The 20,748-nt window shown below is 42.0% G+C and overlaps 1 protein-coding gene across 3 annotated transcripts in view; it reads left to right on the top strand.

The window, feature by feature from the left end:
• The first annotated feature begins 3,746 nt into the window (after positions 1-3,746).
• LOC106090748 (mucin-2) overlaps positions 3,747-20,748 on the top strand; it is a 156,734-nt gene continuing 139,732 nt past the window's right edge. The window contains exon 1 of one of the 3 annotated variants that reach the window (XM_059363116.1): positions 3,747-4,272. The gene's annotated coding sequence lies outside the window, so the exon portion shown is untranslated. The remainder of the gene's footprint in view (positions 4,273-20,748) is intronic. The other 2 variants (XM_059363117.1, XM_059363120.1) reach the window with 2 other exon arrangements.

Genomic DNA, 20,748 nt, shown 5'->3' on the forward strand with positions numbered 1-20,748 from the left:
ATACAGCGATCTTTCAAGTCAAGATTTGGATAAAGCTGCCATATAGACCGATCTCTCGATTTAAGATTGATTTTGGGGCCAAAAAGGGCGCTTTTATTGTCCGATTTCGCGGAAATTTAGGACAGTGAGTTATTTTAGGCTCTTCGACGTTTTTCTCCAACTTGCCCCATATCGGTCCAGATATGGTTATAATCCGATATCTCGATTAAATGTCTTGGCCTCATAAAAGGCGCATTTATAATCCGATTTCCCTGAAATTTGACACAGTAGCTTATGTTAGGCTTTTCGACGTCCGTGTCGTATATGGTTCAGATCGGTTTTTTTTAGATATAGCTACTTAAAAGACCAATATTTTCTATACACAGGTGAACAATGTCTTGTCTTATAAGTATTTGGTCCAAATCGGAACATATTTCGATATAGCTCCTATAGGGCATAAGGTATGCATTTTTCACCGGCTTTTGACGAAAGGTGGTTTACATATATACCCGAGGTAGTGAGTATCCAAAGTTCGGCCCAGCCGAACTCAACGCCTTTTTACCTCCTACTCCTGCAGGAGGATTTCCGGTAGGAGGATGTCCTGCAGGAGGTTGTTCGGTGAGAATAATACTGACCTACGGAGCACTGGTGTGGTGAAATGCCGTAAAGAAAAGGATGCGTGGGAAAGAGTTCGAGATGTCCAGAGACGTCCTGCGTCGGGGTCACGGGGGCACTAAGATCCACACCGCAGGCATGCCTGGAGGAGATGCTGGATATGCAGTCCATTGAGGGCTATATTCGGAACTGCCTGCGTACCATCTGTCGAGCTACTGAACACAGTGGAGGGGATGGCCAGTGCGTCGTTGGTGGCGAGGTGGGACTCCGTGGACAGTTGGCGTACTGCAAAGACGCTATGGCCGGTCATCGACCGGTGTAGGACGAGAGAGAGTTCCTGGCATATGATAAGAGGTCGATGTGTACCTTAACAGGTGTCATAACCGTACATTGTGCCATAGGCCGCATAGCGGTGCGCATGAGAATATCGCACAATGATTTCTGTAGAAGTAGCCTAGATGAGAATGAAGAGGACACTGTTTAGCACTTGTTGTGTTCATGTCCGGGTCTGCAGGGACGTAGGCTCTCCTTTCTGGGGAGCCGTTTCTTCTGTGATCTGGGCAAACTTGCTAAGGTACCTCTGGTAAGTATCGTTAGATTTGTTGAAGGTAAAGGATGGTTCCGACGGGGAGGTGCCATTAGCTCCGGCGTAGGTACATTTGTGCTTGCGTGAGGATGGGTGTTTCTGCACCCCCCGCTCGGGTTCTCCATTCCTCCTGCCTTTCTTTTATTCATGTATAACCTCTAGTCCTAGGTCTCACATCTTATTTCTCTTTCGTTTCTTACTAGGGTACCTCAAATGGCCAGACTGGCCTCCGAGTGAAATCACCTTTGGTAGGCAACCCACCCAACCTAACATAACCTATATGATGATATAGGCCCCCCTAAATACCAATAACCCGATAGAACTTCTTGAGTCCAAAATAATTCAAATACAAACTCAGTTAACAAGAACCATTTCACAAGAACCTCTAAATCGGCCATAAATATTTACCAATCATGGCAATATGGGGCTCAAATGAGAGGTATTTGGGAGTAGAGCACGAAATTCATACCCACTTTCGGGAGTCCACACTGGGGGTCCAACCCCTAAATCCACCAATCACCACTCTAGGGGCCTTCCCACTCCCAAAATCTCCACGGGAATATCGATAATGTATTCAAATAATGTATTCAAGAGTGGAGTACATCTAACATCCAAACTTAAATTGTCCTAAACCCCTCGAGCGAATTCGTAGTACAATAATGGTTATATGGGATTCAGATAAAGGTATTTAAATTGTTATTAGTCAACCGATAAACATATACTATTTCTGAAGGGGGGTAGCAAGGTATTTTACTAAAAGCTCTTTAATTGTCGAAAATAAATTTGCAACTATAGTTTTGTTCCCTATAAAGTAAAAGAAGGCGTAGCGGAGCTGGCCCGGTTCAGCTTGTAAAGTATATATTGGGTTGCCCAAAAAGTAATTGCGGATTTTTTAAAAGAAAGTAAATACATTTTTAATAAAACTTAGAATGAACTTTAATCAAATATACTTTTTTTACACTTTTTTTTCTTAAGCAAGTAACAGCTGATAACTGACAGAAGAAAGAATGCAATTACAGAGTTACATGCTGTGAAAAAATTTGTCAACGCCGACTATATGAAAAATCCGCAATTACTTTTTGGGCAACCCAATATAATCTTGATCGTCTCAACGTTCTGAATCGATCAAGCCATGTCCATCCGTCCGTCTGTCAAAATCACTATAGAAGTCAAACACCTAAAGATAACCGCTTGAAATTTTGCACAGATACTTAATATTGATGTAGGTCATTGGGGTTTGCAAACGGGTCATATCGGTTCAGATTTACATATAGCTCCCACATAATTCGATCTCCCGATTTGATTTCTTGAGCCCGCGGAAACCGCAATTTTTGTTCAATTTGACTGAAATTTTCCATGTAGTGTTCTTTAATGACTTCCAACAACTGTGCTAAGTACGGTTCAAATCGGTTCATAAGCTGATATAACTCCCACATAAACCGATTTCACTTCTTGAGTCCTTACAAGCAGCAATTTTTTCATGAGGTGTTCTGTTACGACTTCCGAATGCGGTCCTAATCAGTCTATAAACCGGTCTCTCTATCATCCATTTTCGGTTCCTAGAAGCTTTAATCTTTGCTGGTTTGACAGAAGTTTGGTATGCAGAATACAATTATGCTCTTCAACAAAATTTATTTTGTATTCATTTTCAGCAGAAACCATGGTGGTGGCTTCTCAAGATTCGGCCCAGCTAAACTTGGCGCTTTTGCTTTTTTTGCTATAAAGATACCGGGAAAAAAACTTGACAAATGCGATCCATGGTGGGGTATAAGATTCGACCCGGCTGAACCTAGCACATTTGTTGTTGTTTTATCTGATTGCAGCGAAATTCGATCGTGGTGGTTGATATTCTAAATTTCACCCGGTCCAGGTCGAAGAGGTTTTACATGTCCTTTTTTTCAATTTAACATTGGAAAGCATTGACGTAAATTATAGTACCACCACCGCCAATAATGCAGTGAATGTGCCTGATATAAAACATATGGACAGATTGGGCCACAGATAGAAAACTGCATCAACTTTGTATGCTATAATGAGCTTGGGCTATGTAAGGCAATGTGATTGTGTGTGTGATGTTTGTGTGTAAGTGAGTGTAATTTATACAAGTGCATCACTGTGTTTATTTTGTATAGATTCATGGATTGTTTAGCTTAAGTGATGACGACGTCAAATTGTATGAAACAATGTGCATGCAATGAGACCCCATAGCCACCGATGGCTGCGAGTGTAGCCAGCCACACTTGTGTGTGTGTGCGGTTAGGCGTGTGTGCCATAGTGCTTCAACTAATATCTTTTATAGTGTGGGTGAGTAAGAATGTGTTTGCTTGCGTGTTTGTGATGCAGGGTAATTTCGAACAACAAGAGTTGAGCCCATCATCGTCGTCATCAGCATATGCATATTACTACGGTGCTTCATTGGACTCAGCTGTTCACAGAGTTATTTGCCCGAACTCATTCAGTGGGACAAGTTGTTTGTTCGTACGTTACACTTAGCGCTCTCTCTCTCTGTGTTTTGTTTTCTGTTTTTTTTTTTGCGGCCATTTGTGAGGAAATTTAAAACGGATTTTATTTTGTTCCCGGCCAATATTGATCATAAGTTCTCTTCATCATCATCATCAACGGAGCATGCCGTTCTGTTTAGTTGTTGTTAACGCTGACGATGACGCTGCCGCATCCACCGGCACTGACTGCTGCTGTCATCTGTGGTCGTCACACATTTTCTCATTATCGTTTGTGTACACTTTTTCCAGTGGATATTAACACGATTATATCGAAGAAGGGTGTGACACAGTGCAGCGCAGTGCAATAGATTGGTGAAGTATTAAAACGCGCCGGTACGGAAGTATCTTTTTTGTTCGATGGACAAATTTACGCTGTCACCGCGCCATAGAAATTTTCCATTTTGTGTGTGTTTTAATGGTATTTCAAGCGTATAGTGTTTTGAAAGCAGCTTATATGTGAACTGGAAAACGAGCGCCAAATTGCAAACACAATGTGAAGAAATCAAATTAAATACAAACCAAACAAGAAAAAAAAACACAAAAATCAATTAAAATAGTGTCTCTGAAAAAGCAATTTAACCCAAATCGATGGTAATACAATTTAAAGTGAAAAAATTGAAATCGAAATAAAATTGTATAAGCGGTAGCGCCCTGAAAGTATGCAAGGCATCTCTATCTAAAAACAAAAAGTGAAAAAAAAAGAAAAACAATTAAAAAGTCTTAATTAAACAAAGGGCAAGATTTTTACTAAAAACACAAACAAATGTTCTGAAAAAAAAAGAAAAAACTACTTAGACGAAAAAAAACGGAAAATAAAAAAAGAGAGTAAAACTCATTAACTTTAAAAATCAAATTAAATTCATTGTACATTAAGTACAATTTGCAAAAAAATTTATTTTAACAGAATTCAATGATTGTAACACTTAACAAAAAGTTGGAAAAAAGACGTGCTCTGAAAATATGCAATTAAATTTTTTTAAATGACAAAAAATTGCAAACAAATTTTAAGAAACTTGAACAAAAAATAATTTTCATTTAATTCGCAGTGGAAAGTTTAAGAAAGAGAGAGAGGGAAAAAAATTTTAAATAAATTCAAACTTTGATCTTAAATTCAATAAATTTTAAATACTTAGCAAATAGCAACGCATCGATCTAACGATTGGCTAAAAAATTGGATACCCAAAACCTTGGATATATTTCGAATATTGGGCCGCACAGTGGGACAAACGGCAAACAACTTGAAAATAAATTCACAACTTTTCTGTTGAAAAGGAGTGAAGAGGCTTAATGTTAAGAAAATGGTTCTAGAGTCTGTAAATTAAATACAGGGTGAGTTACAGGGGGTCAAAGGGGAACACTTTCCACTTCTCCTACCTTCAAGGCGCTTACATTTTTGATCTACTGAACCGAATTGCATGATTAAGTACTTACTCTGGAAAGTGAGCTTGACAAGTTCTAAGGACAAGTCCTAATGGTGTTTAATGCAGGCACCTGCCGTGTTGGCTCAATCCTGCAGGGCTCTTCACCCCGGGTGAAAACAGTGCGTCTACCCACGCCCCCACACATAGCCCAGGCTATGCTTGGATACCAATTCGAGTTCACGTTGTTTGGATGTGTTCTTCCCATTGGTTAGGAGGGGAGCACTAACTAAAACTCCTTTCGTTCTATGGGTCACGGCACCCAGTTGCAATGCGACTCCACATCGAGCTTGCCCTCTACACTCGATCTGGGTCCAAACTACAGCCACCACGTTACTCACCATAGTCGGGTTGGGATCAAAATCCCAGGCGCTCCCGAATCCAGTAGTACCAGATTAAGGACTTCGGTCAGACCTCGTAGCCGAAGCTACTGGACCCCAAAACGGTTCCGGACTTGTCACCTGAAGGGAAAAAGCCATAGCCATTTCCCTAACCCCCCTCCCCCTCCACAAAACCCCATCACCCCCAGGATCTAACATGGTCGCCAACAAAGCAGACTAAAACCCAATGCGGATCGAAAACGGAAAAAATGCCCATCACGGACATAAACACGGACGAGAACCTTATATGGACAAAAACGGACTATAAGGACAAAACGGACGGACAAGAACAGACCTCTCCCACTACGGACAAAAATGAACGATCATACCAAAACGGACAAACATCAATAGCCAAACCATTGGACGACCTCACCAGAGGCCTATCACCGTCCACCTAATATCCTTCTTTTATCAAAGACCGCCCTCATAAAGGTCGCCAACATCGCAAACGTTTCAGAGTCCAACAAGGCCCTGCTCTTCTCCTATCAAAGACCGGCCTCTTAAAGGTGGCCAACATCGCAAAAGTCCCAGAGTCCAACAAGGCCCTGCTCAAATCCCACACTCCCTCTATATAGGATGTGTACCCATGGCGAATGTGTACCTTAGGCCCGAATAGCACGGACACTCAGTCAGTAAGTGCACCACGTCCTCAATAGCCAAACCATCGGACGACCTCACCAGAGGCCTATCACTGCCCACCTAACATCCTTCTTCTATCAAAGACCGCCGTCATAAAGGTCGCCAACATCGCAAACGTGCCAGAGTCCAACAAGGCCCTGCTCAAATCCCACACCCCCTCTCCATAGGATGTATACCCATGGCGCGTAAGTCCCTTAGGTCCGAATAGCACGGACACTCAGTCAGTAAGTGGACTACGTCCTCAATAGCCAAACCAGAGGCCTATCACTGTCCACCTAACATTCTTCTTCTATCAAAGACCGCCCTCATAAAGGTCGCCAACATCGCAAACGTCCCACAGTCCGGCAAGGCCCTGCTCAAATCCCACACCCCCTCTCATAGGATGTATACCCATGGCGCGTAAGTCCCTTAGGTCCGAATAGCACGGACACTCAGTCAGTAAGTGCACCACGTCCTCAATAGCCAAACCATCGGACGACCTCACCAGAGGTCTATCACTGCCCATCTAACATCCTTCTCCTATCATAGACCGCCCTCATAAAGGTCGCCAACATCGCAAACGTTTCAGAGTCCAACAAGTCCCTGCTCAAATCGCACATCCCCTCTCTATAGGATGTATACACATGGCGCGTGAGTCCCTTAGGTCCGAATATCACGGACACTCAGTCAGTAAGTGCACCACGTCCTCAAAAGCCAAACCATCGGACGACCTCACCAGAGGCGTATCACCGCCTACCTAACATCCTTTTCCTATCAAAGACCGCCCTCGTAAAGGTGGCCAACATCGCAAACGTCCCAGAGTCCAACAAGGCCCTGCTCAAATCCCACACCCCCCCTCCATAGGATGGATACCCATGGCGCGTAAGTCCCTGAAGTTCGAATAGTATGGACACTCAGTTAGTAAGTGCACCACGTCCTCAATAGCCAAACCATCGGACGACCTCACCAGAGGCCCACCTAACATCCTTCTCCTATCAAAGACCGCCCTCGTTAAGGTGGCCAACCTCGCAAACGTCCCAGAGTCCAACAAGGTCCTGCTCAAATCCCACACGCCCTCTCCATAGGATATACCCATGGCGCCTAAGTCCCTGAGGTCCGAATAGTATGGACACTCAGTAAGTAAGTGGACCACGTCCTCAGCCACACCCCCGCAGGCAGGACAACCTGCAGTTGACGCCAGGCCCCTCTTTTGGGAAAATTCATTGAGAGAGCCATGTCCTGTCAGTAAAAACCCAAAGTCAAAATCGGGTCTGTCCACTATGAACGTCGCGTCCCAAATAAAACGGTAAGTAACCCGTTCATGGTTACTGTCAGTCTAAAGTGTCCTCCACCTATTATAAAGCCACTCCAAAAGGTGTGCCTTTAGCCGCCTAGCATTCTCATTCTCCAGATGTGGATCAGGAAGCCAATCCCTTTCAGCTACCGGAGGACCCCTCCTAGCCTTGTAAAAAACCGCGCGACGGATCACCTCCAAATCAAGGAACGCAGCACCCAACAACACCTGCATCGCATCCGGGGATACAGTCCTACATAAAGGCGGCTTGTAAGAGCTCAAGAAGTCAAATCAGGTCCGTTTGTATGAGATCGTCATGACATTTCAATTCAATCTAGCCATGTCCGTTCGTCTGTCTGTCCGTATGTGGAAAGCACGGTAACTTTCGAAGGAGTAAAGCTAAACCGATCTCCCTATAAGCCTTCTACAGTCCCTAGAAACTTCAATTGTTGGCCACTTTGGCAGGAATTTGGTATGAAGAAATTTTTGGCAGAATCCATGGTTGGGGGTTCACAAAATTAGGTTCCCCGATTTGATGTTTAATTTTTTGGATTTTCGGACTTCATTCTAACTCCTGTACATCTCAATTCGCTTACACTCACGTCTTTCCATTTCGTTCTTCTTTCTGCGGAATAGACTTTTCTCCTCTCTCCTTTTCTCCCGATATCTCTCCTTTATCTGGCGTGTTGCTACTGATTGCAGGGTTGCTCTCTATGCCGCATTCTTGGCTTCAGTAGCATCACCACACTCATGGTCGTACTATGGGTTTCTTGGAGGAGGCTTCCGGTATCCAAGTACGGATTTCCCAGCCTTTTCCATTGAGTGGGCAATAGTTTGCCATTGCGCCATTATATCATCGGAACAAGGAGTGCTTTCATCAAGCAGCTGGGTCAGTCGAGTGGAGTATGCAGCTGCCATCTGTTGTATTTGAAGATTTTCAATATCCAGCTCCGTGCAGTGTCAGATCGTACTTTCCTCACCATGTTCAATCGGGTGCGAACCTTTGCTGCTGCTGAATATAGATTCGGATCGTTACCATGTTGGTAACGATCCGAATCTATATTCACTCCACGGATCGATCGTACTACATGTACGCTGCATGAATGTTTTCCATCTATCACAACGTGATCAACTTGGTTCCTCGTGTTTTGATCGGGTGACAGCCATGTGGCTTTGTGAATATTTTTATGTTGAAATCTGGCTCTACTAACTACCATGTTTTTTGCCGCGGCGAAATCTATCAGCCTCAACCCATTAGTGGACGTTATCTCGTGGAGGCTAAACATTCCGACTGTTGGACCAAACATGTCTTTCTTTCCTATCTTCGCATTAAAATCTCCCAGAACGATTTTAATATCATGAGCGGGGCAGCGGTCATATTCTCTCTCTAGGCGCTCTACTAACTACCATGTATTTTGCCACGGCGAGATCTATCAGCCTCAACCCATTACTGGACGTTATCTCGTGGAGGCTAAACTTTCCGACTGTTGGACCAAAAACCTTTTCCTTCCCCATCTTCGCTTGAAATCTCCCAAAACGATTTAAATATCATGGGCGTGGCAGCGGTCATATTCTTTGGTCATACCTTTGGTCTGCTCGTCTTTGTCTTCCGTCGGGGCATGGGCATAAATAAGGCTGATGTTGAAGAATTTGGCTTTTATGCGGATTGTGGTTAGTCTCTCATCCACCGGAGCAAAGCTGGAGACAAGGTATTTCAGTCTCCGACTAACCACAAATCCACAGCCAAATTCATGCCTCGTGTTATGGCAGCTATAGTATAGTTCGTCACCTTTTGGTGTTGTAGTGATGCCATTCCCAGTCCATCGCACTTCCTGTAAAGCGGTAATATCTGCCTTGTACTTGTCTAATACTTGCGCCAGCTTGTATACTGCACCTTCTCTATAAAGAGTGCGGACATTCCAGGTGCAGATCCACAAATCATGGTCCTTTTTTCGTTTGCGTGGGTCGTCAACATTGGGGCGGGGGGGTCCGCTTTTACTATTCCTTTGTTTCTCATAGTAGTTCTCAGTTTACCGGGGCGGGTTACTGGCCCAGCGCCCTTACCGCATGGATTTTGTGAGATTGCACATGTATTCTTCGTTGCGGCGAGCCGCTGACTCCAAAATCCGACGCTCTCCTCCAGCCGCCCCTAACCAGGGAACAGACGCTGATGTTGGCCATTGGTTATTTGAAGGCGCCAATAACTCGCCTTGTCATCTCGAGTATCATTGGCACTCAGTATTTAATTAAGAGCTAGTGCCACCTTACTCCTCACTGAGACTCTCCTCTCGAAAATCGATTTACCTGCTCTAAATCCACATTGAAAGATGGCCTTAATATTGTGGATTACAGTTTCTGCTCCTTTCGGAGGCCAAGAACTTCGGAGTAAGTTTTGACCACACACGTAGACGATAAGTCGGGGAAAAGGTCAAAAGGGCACTGAATGCGTTTTCGATCTGTCAATTCTCGGGGCTTAAATAACTGTCCTCTTAGCAGGAGGTTCAGGGTCTAGCAGCAGTGCTGATCTGTAAAGCAATGAAGAGTACCCCGAGAGACGCGCTGAATAACTTTCTCAATATTAATCCTTTGCATTTTTGTGCGTGTGGGAATGAATATCCCTCTAAGACTGAGGCAGTCAGGTACCTGGCGCTTCTCAAACTTTGGGCATTCTGTTCCACACGGGAATGAAGATTCGATATAGGAATCAATCCTTGTTGATAGATTGGACTCCATTTCCCAAAAGGATCTCTGGGTTCGGAGTTCACCGACCTTCCCGTAACCTTCTGTGACAGGAGTCTTCATTAAATTCCTTGTGATCAGTGACCCATATGGGATTCTGGACTGGTGCAGCGTCTTTCTGGCTGAGACTTTGGAGGTTCTGAAGGTACAGGAGACGATGTCGATGCGAACAGTCAAGTGGCGATCTCCTTTGATCAATCTAAAATGTCTGACACCAAGTTTCGAGGTGTCTCCCACCACTTGATCTTTCCGTCGGGCTTTTGGTCTTCCCGGCTTGCATGTACCACCGTGTTGGCCTTCAAAAGACTTCTTTACTGGAGCTTCTTCATCCATTCTGACAACATGACCTAGCCATCGCAGCCATACAGCTCGTGGTTCATACGTCGCTTATATTCTCCATTTACGCAAACTGGTCCATATATTTTACGAATAATTTTTCTCTGAAGTACTCCAAGCACTGCCTCATCTGCTTTCACAAGTACCCATGCTGCAGAACCATATAACAATACGGGTAGTATCAGTACCTTGTGTTGTGTAATCTTCGTCTGTCGAGAGGTGGCCTTATTTCTAAACTGCTGACTTAGTCCAAAGTAGCATCTGTTTGCCAGTATTATTCTTCCCTTAATCTCAAAACTGGTGTCATTCGTTTCGGTTATGGCGGTGCCGAGGTAGATAAAAAAGTTTCTGACTATCTCAATGATGTGTTTCCCAACTTTCTCCATTTTCTTTATCTGCTTGGCTGTACAGGGTGGTTTGGGAGTTGAAACCATCCATTTCGTCTTATCTCCATTTACTGCAGGACCCATTTTCACTGACTCTCTTTCAATTCTTTGAAAGGCTGCACTTACTTACTACTTCCGGTGACCGATCTATGATATCGATGTCGTCGGCATAGGCGAGTAGCATGTGTTCTCTTGTGATAAGTGTGCCCTATCTATTCACATCTGCTTCTCGTATAATCTTCTCTAGCAGGATATTAAAGAGATCACACGATAGGCTGTCTTCTTGCCCTGAAACCTCGTTTGGTATTAAATGGTTCGGATAGATTCTTTCCTATTCTTACTGAGGAACGCGTATCAGCAAGTGTCATCCTGCAGAGTCTTATCAATTTTACAGGGATACCAAACTCAGACATGGCTTGAAATACTTTTAAACGTAAAGGAGTATCGAAGGCGGCTTTGTAGTCAACAAAGAGATGGTAGGTGTTGATTTGCCCTTCTCGTTTTTTTTTCCATGATTTGGCGCAGTGTAAATATGTGGTCCAGGGTGGATTTGCCATCTCTAAAGCCGCATTGATAGGTCCCAATTATCTCATTGCCTTTAGGTTTTAATCTTTCACACAGTACGCTCGAGAGTATCTTGTATGCGATGGGGAGGAGACTTATTTCTCTGTAGTTGGCACATTCCGTCTTGTCTCCTTTCTTGTGTACGGGACATAGTATGCTGAGTTTCCAATCATCGGTCATGTGTTCTACTAGCCCGATTGCGCAGATAAGCTCATGCATACGCTTTATCAGCGTGTCGACTCCGGTCTTAAATAGTTCAGCGGGTAACCCTTCGGTTCCTGCAGCCTTGTTGTTGTTTAGTCGGGTCACTGCTACTTGGATCTCATTCTGACTAGGAGGTAAACATTCAATACCATCATCATACTCAACAAGTAGCAAGAGTACAAAGTTCACCCAGGCCGACTCTTATATTCCTTGGAAGATGGATCCCATTTCTTGATTTTTGCACGATTTAAATAGTATGCTGAGTTTCCAATCATCGGTCATTAGTTTTACTAGCCCGATTGCGCAGATAAGCTCATGCATACATCTTATCAGCGTTTTGCTTCCGGTCTTAAATAGTTCAGCGGATAATCCGTCAGCTCTTGCTGCCTTGTTGTTCTTTAGTCGGGTCACTGCTACTTGGACCTCATTCTGACTAGGAGGTAAACATTCTATACCATCATCAGGAACTGGTTCTGTGGTATCCTTTTCGCCGCCAACGTCGGACACTAGCAGTTGGGTAAAATGTTCTTTTCATATCCTTGGTCTGCACATCTTTGTATATGCGATCGGGCTAGATGAACGCATACCTCATGCTAAGAACCTTAGCATACTATGTCCCGTATACAAGAATGGAGGCAACTCGTCAGATGAAAAAGTCTCCTTCCTATCTCAAATAATATACATCCGAGAGTTTCATGTGAGAGATTGAAAATTTAAATTCAACGAGATAATAAGTCGTTGAATTTCGGAATTGTCTCACATAATTTCGGAATTGTCTCACATCTAGGGATGAAAATCTGGAGATAAGGTGTAAAAGGAAAATGTTCAAACTAATCAGACCTGTACCTTCGTTACGAACATACGAAGTCATTCTAAGTCGATTGGCGTTCTAACTATTCTTCTTCATAGTGTTTCCAGTGAATGCATCAATAGCACTCAGTACCATATAGCAGTGGTGTAGAGTGAAACTCAACTGCTTATTATGGGCCCATCTACGAAATAAAAAGATTTATATTTATTTTCTCATTGGAATGTATAAACATTTCTTTAAACCAAAAAAAAAAAAACAAGTAAAAGCGTGCTAAGTTCGGCCGGGCCGAATCTTATATACCCTCCACCATGGATCGCATATGTCGAGTTCTTTTCCCGGCATCTCTTCTTAGGCAAAAAAAGGATATAAGAAAAGATTTGCTCTGCTATTAGAGCGATATCAAGATATGGTCCGGTTTGGACCACAATTAAATTATATGTTGGAGACCTGTGTAAAATGTCAGCCAATTCGAATAAGAATTGCGCCCTTTGTGGGCTCAAGAAGTAAAATAGAGAGATCGATTTATATGGGAGCTATATCAGGCTATAAACCCATTCAGACCATAACAAACACCTATGTTAATGGTCATGAGAGAATCCGTCGTACAAAATTTCATTCCAATCGGATAATAATTGCGACCTCTAGAGGCTCAAGAAGTCAAGAGCTATATCAGGTTATGAACCGATTTGAACCATATTTGGCACAGTTGTTGGATATCATAACAAAATACTACGTGCCAAAATTCATTCAAATTGGATAAGAATTGCCCCCTCTAGAGGCTCAAGAAGTCAAGACCCAAGATCGGTTTATATGACAGCTATATAAGGTTATGGACCGATTTGAACCATACTTGGCACAGTTGTTGCATATAATAACGAAACACGTCGTGCAAGATTTTATTCCAATCGGATAAGAATTGCGCACTCTAGAGGCTCAAGAAGTCAAGACCCAAGATCGGTTTATATGGCAGCTATATCAGGTTACGGACCGATTTGAACAATACTTGACACAGTTGTTGGATGTCATAACAAAACATGTCGTGCAAAATTTCATCCCAATCGGATAAGAATTGCGCACTCTAGAGGCTCAAGAAGTCAAGACCCCAGATCGGTTCATATGGCAGCTATATAAGGTTATGGACCGATTTGAACCATACTTGGCACATTTGTTGGATATAATAACGAAACACGTCGTGCAAGATTTTATTCCAATCGGATAAGAATTGCGCACTCTAGAGGCTCAAGAAGTCAAGACCCAAGATCGGTTTATATGGCAGCTATATCAGGTTATGGACCGATTTGAACCATACTTGGCACATTTGTTGGATATAATAACGAAACACGTCGTGCAAGATTTCATTCCAATCGGATAAGAATTGCGCACTCTAGAGGCTCAAGAAGTCAAGACCCAAGATCGGTTTATATGGCAGCTATATCAAAACATGGACCGATATGGCCCATTTACAATACCAACCGACCTACACTAATAAGAAGTATTTGCGCAAAATTTCAAGCGTCTAGCTTTACTCCTTCAGAAGTTAGCGTGCTTTCGACAGACAGACGGACGGACGGACGGACGGACGGACGGACGGACAGACGGACAGACATGGGTAGATCGACATAAAATTTCACGACGATCAAGAATATATATACTTTATGGGGTCTCAGACGAATATTTCGAGTAGTTACAAACAGAATGACGAAATTAGTATACCCCCCATCTTATGGTGGAGGGTATAAAAACAGAAAAAAATGCTCAAAAACCATAATGCCATAATAATCATAATTTTTCAGACGTGTTTACGCAATTTATGATGAAGTGTTAAATTGATTTTTAACAATTTTAATTTGATTTAATTTAAGACAACAGACACACGTATTGTTCAGTTCGTGAAACAGAGCTGCAGTATGTATTGTAAATGCATGTTGATACATGTATTTTTTAACCACATCATTGTTGTTGCTGTTAGTAGGAATTGCCACCATTTAATTAAAAAGTGTTCGAATAAAAATAACACCAAACCATGGTTTTCTTTTATATTTTACCTCCTTAGAGTGTGAAAGTGAAAACGGTCTCTGTGACAACAGCAGCCACATTCATCCGTTCTCGCCTGAGTGCATATGTATTCTTCACCTCTGTACGTCTGGTGTTGTTGCTGTAGTTGTTGCCTTTGTTTTTGCTGTTGCCGTTGAATTTTGTGGTCAGTGAACGTAGGCCATCATACAATAAAATGAAAATGCAGACAATACCCATACACATTCACAGAAATAATTAAAAGCAAAATTTGTTTAAAATAAATATTTGTATGTACATACATATATGTAGGTGTACATCGTACAAAACGATTGCATGCGTTTATTTGGACCAGACAAAGCCTTCTAAATGCTGCTACCAATTTCGCCTTTTTCATATGAACAGCAGGTGTGTGTTGGCAAAATAGCAGTGTACGTTGGATTCCTAATAATCTTGATTTTGAGACAGACGAACAATTTGAACGATAAATTCTTGGATTAATTCGCAGCAACCATAGAGCAGATATTTTATGTCATAACATACCAATACCATATTACAGTGTAGTCGGATGGGAATTGTGCTATAATGGAAGTTGTATCAGGTTATGAATATATAAGAGTCATACTGGGCACAAGCGACGGAAGTATAGCAGAGCTCAAACAAGTAAGAGCGTGCTAAGTTCGGCCGGGCTGAATCTTATATACCCTCCACGCAGTATCTCTTTTTAGGCAAACAAAGAATACTGTGCTATTGGAGCTATTGGGTTGCCCAAAAAGTAATTGCGGATTTTTTAAAAGAAAGTAAATGCATTTTTAATAAAATGCATTTACAGAGTCACAGGCTGTGAAAGAATTTGTCAACGCCGACTATATGAAAAATCCGCAATTACTTTTTGGGCAACCCAATATATCAAGTCATAGTCCGATTCGGACCATAAATGAATGCTGAACATTGTAGAATTCATTGTGTAATATTTCAGTTCAGTCGGATAAGAATTGAGCTTTGTAGGGTATCAAGAAGCAAAACCGGGAGATCACTTTATATGGGAGTTGTATCATGCTATAGATCGATTTAGATCATTTAAGACGCGTGTGTTGAAGGTCATGAGAGAAGCCGCTGTACAAAATTTGTGCCAAATCGGATGAGAATTGCGCCCTCTAGAGGCTCAAGAAGTCAAGATCCCTGATCGATTTATATGGCAGCTATATCAGGTTATGTACCGATTTGCACCATACTTAGCACAGTTATTGGAAATCATAACAAACCACTTCATGTAAAATTTCAGCCCAATCGGATGAGAATTGCGCGCTCTATGGGCTCAAGAAGTCATGATCAAAGATCGGTTTATAAAGGGTGATTTTTTTGAGGTTAGGATTTTCATGCATTAGTATTTGACAGATCACGTGGGATTTCAGACATGGTGTCAAAGAGAAAGATGCTCAGTATGCTTTGACATTTCATCATGAATAGACTTACTAACGAGCAACGCTTGCAAATCATTGAATTTTATTACCAAAATCAGTGTTCGGTTCGAAATGTGTTCAAATTTTGACAAATTTTGTTCAGCGATGAGGCTCATTTCTGGTTGAATGGCTACGTAAATAAGCAAAATTGCCGCATTTGGAGTGAAGAGCAACTAGAAGCCGTTCAAGAACTGCCCATGCATCCCGAAAAATGCACTGTTTGGTGTGGTTTGTACGCTGGTGGAATCATTGGACCGTATTTTTTCAAAGATGCTGTTGGACGCAACGTTACGGTGAATGAACACATTTCGAACCGAACACTGATTTTGGTAATAAAATTCAATGATTTGCAAGCGTTGCTCGTTAGTAAGTCTATTCATGATGAAATGTCAAAGCATACTGAGCATCTTTCTCTTTGACACCATGTCTGAAATCCCACGTGATCTGTCAAATACTAATGCATGAAAATCCTAACCTCAAAAAAATCACCCTTTATGACAGCTTTACCAAATTATAAACCGATTTGAATCATACTTTGCATCAAAACATAGACCGATTTGAACCATACTAAGCGCAGTTGTTGGAATTGATGCCAAAATGACACGCCCCAAATTTCAGTCAAATCGGATGAGAATTGCGCCCTCTACGGGCTCAAGAAGTCAAGACCCAAGATCGGTTTATTGCAGCATGGACCGATTTGGCCCATTTACAAATCAAACCGAGCTACACTTATAAAAACTATTTTTAACAAATTTCAAGCGGCTAGCTTTACTCCTTCGAAAGTTGGCGTGCTTTCGACAGACAGACGGTCGGACAGACATGACTAGATCGTCTTAAAATGACAAGACGATCAAGAATATATAGACTTATGGGGTCTCAGACGCATATTTCAAGGTGTTACAAACAGAATGACGAAATTAGTATGGCCCCATCCTATGGTGGAGGGTGTAAAAACAATATATCTGCTAATTGGATCTTCCAGAGGTTCATCCAGTAGAAGTGTGCTAAGTTAGGTCGGGCCGAATCATGGGAACCCATCACCATAGATTCGGCTAAAAATGTATACAAACTAAATTTAGTTGAAGGACATAATTTAATTCTACATACCAAACTTCTCTCAAACTAGGAACCGAACAGGGATAATCGAGGGACCGGTTTATGTAGAAGCTATATCAGGTTATAGACCGATTTGAACCCTTCTCGGCACAGTTACTGAAACTCATAACAGAACACTATGTGCAAAATTTCAGCCGAATCGCAAATCTGGTTTATATGAAAGCCAAATCGGTTTATATGGGTGATATATCACGTTAGAGACCGATGTAATCCATACTTAACACAGTTGTTAGTCATAACAGAACACTGCATGCAAAATTTTAGCCAATACGGACAAAAGATGCGGCTTTCAGGGGCTCAAGAAGTCAAATTTGGCGATCGGGTCATATGGGAGCTATATCCTAATCTGAACCGATATGGCCCATTTGCAACTCGGACCTGTCCACATCTGTATTAAGTGTATGTGCAAAATTTCGAGCGGCTAGTTTTACGCGTTCGATAGTTATCTCGATTTTGACAGACGGACGGACGGGCATGGCTAGATTGACTCAGAATATCGAGGCGATCGAGATTTTATATACTTTATGGGGACTTAGATCAATATTTCGAGGTGTTGCTAACGGAACGAATAGTATACCACCATCCAATGGTGCTAATTTCGGCCGGGCCGAATCTTGGGAACCCACCACCATGGATTCTGCTAAAATATTGGAGTCAAATCTGACTAAAGACTGATTTAGACTGTACTACATGCAAAATCTCAGCCAAATCGGACAAAAATTGCGGCTTCCAGGGTCTCAAAGAGTCAAATCGGGAGATCATATATGGGAGCTATATCAGGTTATAGTTCAATTTGGCAAAGTTGTTAGGAATCTTAGCAGAACACTACATGCAAAATTTCAGCCAAATCGGACGGAAAATTGCGGCTTGTAAGGACTCAAGAAGTCAAATCTGGAGATCGGTTTATATGGGAGCTATATCAGGTTGTAGACCTATTTGAACCGTATTTGGCACAGTTGTTGGAAGTCATAACAAAACGCTATGTGCAAAACTGTAGCTAACAGGAACTAAAATTGCGGACGAAATTTGTGGCTTCCAGGGGCTCAAGAAGTTCAGTTGGAAGATCGGTTTATATGGGAGCTATATCAGTTTTTAGACCGACTCGGACCGTACTTAGCACAGTTTTTGGAAGTCGTAATGGAATCGAACAAAAATTGCAGCATCTAAGGGCTCAAGAAGTCAAATCGGGAGATCGGTTTATAGGGGAGCTATATCAGGTTATAGACCGATGTGTACCGTACTAAGCAGAGTTGTTAGGAATCTTAGCAGAACATTACATGCAAAATTTCTGCCAAATCGGACAAAAATTGCGGCCCGTAAGGGCTCAAGAAGTCAAATCTGGAGATCGGTTTACATGGGAGCTATATCAAAATCTGAACCGATATGATCAATTTGCAATCCCCAACCACCTACGTTAATATTCAGTAACTATGCAAAATTTCAAGCGGATAGCTTTTCGCGTTCGACCGCTTTCATGATTTCGATAGACGGACCGACATGGCTAGACAAATATTTAACGATGTTGCAATCGGAGTGACTAGATTTGTATACGCCCTTCCTATTGTGGTTGGTATAAAAAAAAAGTAAAATCATGTTAATTTCGGCTTTACCGAACTTTGGATAAATTAACCATCCTCTTTTATAACAACTCCACTACCGTATCCATAGTAATATGCAAATGGGGATTGATCTGGATCATATTTGATTCAGGTCCCGAGAACTCTTATACAAGTCACAGCACCTGTGAAATCGGACAACAAATCCGCTTTTTATTGGATTAAGACCACAAATTGGAAGATCGATCTGTATGGTAGCTATACCAAAATATAGTCTGATTTGGAGCATATCTTGGTCGGATGACGGGAGGCTTAGTTCAAGTCGCTGTATGAAATTTCAGCAAAATTGGGTAATAAATGCAGCTTTTATGGGCTCAAGACCCCAAAATCATCTGATCGGTCTATATGGCAGCTATATTTAAATATTCTCTGATCTGAACCATATTTGAGTCGGATGTTGTGAGGTTTAAAACAACTCACCAAATATTAGCCATATAGGATAACATTGGCTCTTCAGAATTCAAATGTGGAAGATTAAAAAAGCTCTCATGTATATATTTTTTTACAACAATTTTCAAACGATCTAATCTTTCTCTTTCTAGACGCCTGTAGAAAATATTCTTGATCTGCTCGTCCTTATCTTCTGTCGGGGCATGGGCGCAAATAAGGATGATGGCGAAGAAATTGGCCTTTATGCGGATTGTGGCTCGCTTCTCATCCACGGGAGTAAACCTGCAGACAAGGTGTTTCAGTCTCTGACTAACCATAAATCGGCAGCCATATTCATGCCTCGTTTCATGACAGCTGTAATATAGGGCGTGGTGTTGTTGTGGAACCCTTCCCGAGCCATCGCACTTCTTGTATGCCGGTAATGCCTGCTCTGTATTTCTCCCATACATCCGACAGTGCGACACTGCACCCTCTATACAAAGAGTGCGGACATTCCAGGTGCAGATACGCAAATCATGGTTCTTAAAACATTTGCGAGGGCCACTTTTTCAAAGTAATTCCTTCAGGTTTTCCGGGTGGTGGGTTATTAACCCTACGTCCAACCTATCTCGTTTACGTTCTGTAGGTGGTGTTTCAGTCTCTGACTAACCACAAATCCGCAGCCAAGTTCATGGCTGCTGTAATATAGGGCATTACCTTTAGGTGTTGTTGTTGAGCCCTTTCCGAGCCATCGCATTACCATGGCGGTAATATCTGCGCCCTGTATTTCTCAAATACATCCGCCAGTGCGTAAACTGCACCTTCTCTATAAAGAGTGCGGACATTCCAGGTGCAGATACGCAAAATATGGTACTTAAAACGTTTGCGTTTTTCCACCTAACACCGAAGGATGTGGGGTATGGTCATTTTGTCATTCCGTTTGAAACAAGTTGAAATATCCAATATCCGACTCTATAGAATGTATATATACTTGAACGTCGTAAAAATCTAAATCGTCTGTCCGTCCACCTGTCCGTTTGTCTTTTCGTTGCAGTCTTTAAATATAGAGATATTAAGCTGAAACTTTGCACAGATTCTTTTTTTTAGCTATAGGCAAGTTAGGTTCCAAGATGGCCTATATCGAAATATATCCACCTAACACCGAAGGATGTGGGGTATGGTCATTTTGTCATTCCGTTTGAAACAAGTTGAAATATCCAATATCCGACTCTATAGAGTGTATATATACTTGAACGTCGTAAAAATCTAAATCGTCTGTCCGTCCACCTGTCCGTTTGTCTTTTCGTTGCAGTCTTTAAATATAGAGATATTAAGCTGAAACTTTGCACAGATTCTTTTTTTTAGCTATAGGCAAGTTAGGTTCCAAGATGGCCTATATCGAAATACAGGCTCCATATAGACCGATCTGCCGATTTAAGATCTTAAAGCCAAAAGCAATTCTTATCCGATTTTGCAAAAATTTGCAATGGTTTCTACTATGGTCTAAATCGGTCTATAAACTGATAAAGCTCCCTTATAAACGGGTATTATATTTTGAAATTTTGCAAAATGACTTCTACTATGGTCTCCAACATCTAAACCTAGTATGGTCCGAAACGGTACAAACCCTGGTGTGCCTACAATGGCAAGCATGGCAATTTTTATCCATTATATTTGTTTGTCCATAAGGAGATACCGGGTAAAGAACTTGACAAATCCACAATGGAGGGTATATAAGAT

This window comes from Stomoxys calcitrans, chromosome 2 (genome assembly GCF_963082655.1).
Source record: "Stomoxys calcitrans chromosome 2, idStoCalc2.1, whole genome shotgun sequence".
Classification (NCBI taxonomy): domain Eukaryota; kingdom Metazoa; phylum Arthropoda; class Insecta; order Diptera; family Muscidae; genus Stomoxys; species Stomoxys calcitrans.